Source organism: Penaeus monodon, chromosome 21 (genome assembly GCF_015228065.2).
Source record: "Penaeus monodon isolate SGIC_2016 chromosome 21, NSTDA_Pmon_1, whole genome shotgun sequence".
In the NCBI taxonomy this organism is placed as follows: Eukaryota; Metazoa; Arthropoda; class Malacostraca; order Decapoda; family Penaeidae; genus Penaeus; species Penaeus monodon.
The window spans coordinates 23,902,462-23,903,162 of NC_051406.1; the positions used below are offsets into that span (position 1 = coordinate 23,902,462).

Here is a 701-nt window from a genome sequence, read left to right on the forward strand (position 1 = left end):
GGGGAAAGGAATTAGTGGCAGGGGGACTGGGAGAAAAAGGGGAAGAGGGGAAAAGGGAAAAGGAAAGGGGAAATAGTAGGAAGGGCAAGGGAGATAAGAGAGGGGAGAGGAATGAGGGGTGACGTTCGAAAAATTGTTATGAAATGTATTTTAAAAAATATATATACAGACACAGTTTAGTTTGGATCCAACGAAGGAATCTGTTTCATTCAAGTCAAGAGTAACCTTTACCCACAGTAGAAAAAGGGACGAATTGTTATTACTGCCCTTGTCAATACTATTATTACTGCCATCACCTTCCCCATCACTATCCTCACACCCTCATTATCCCCATCAAACAGCCCCATCCGCAGCGCCATCACCAACCCGACCATCATTACCATGACCCATTTACCACCTAAACATGTATATTTCCCCCAACAGAGGAGATGAGCGAACCAGGCTCACCCACCATCCCCGTGCCCGTCATCAACCACAAACTACCAGAAGAGAACGACCACTCGACCAAGAAACTGTGAGAGAAAGACGAAGGAAAAGAAAATGACGACCACACACGAAGCAGAGAAAGCGAGTGGGAGAAGAAAACGCGAAGAGGATTATTCTTAAAAGAGAAGATAAGGAAGGAGGGAATAAGAGGAAGTGTGTGAAAAAAAGAATAGCAAAAGAGGAAGGGAGTAAGAATCTCAGACGGAATAGTAAAT

At 44.2% G+C, this 701-nt stretch overlaps 1 protein-coding gene across 1 annotated transcript in view; it reads left to right on the forward strand.

The window, feature by feature from the left end:
- LOC119586371 overlaps positions 1-701 on the forward strand; it is a gene marked incomplete in the record, with an annotated part of 37,892 nt that extends 37,191 nt beyond the window's left edge. The window contains 1 exon segment of the mRNA XM_037935083.1: positions 424-701.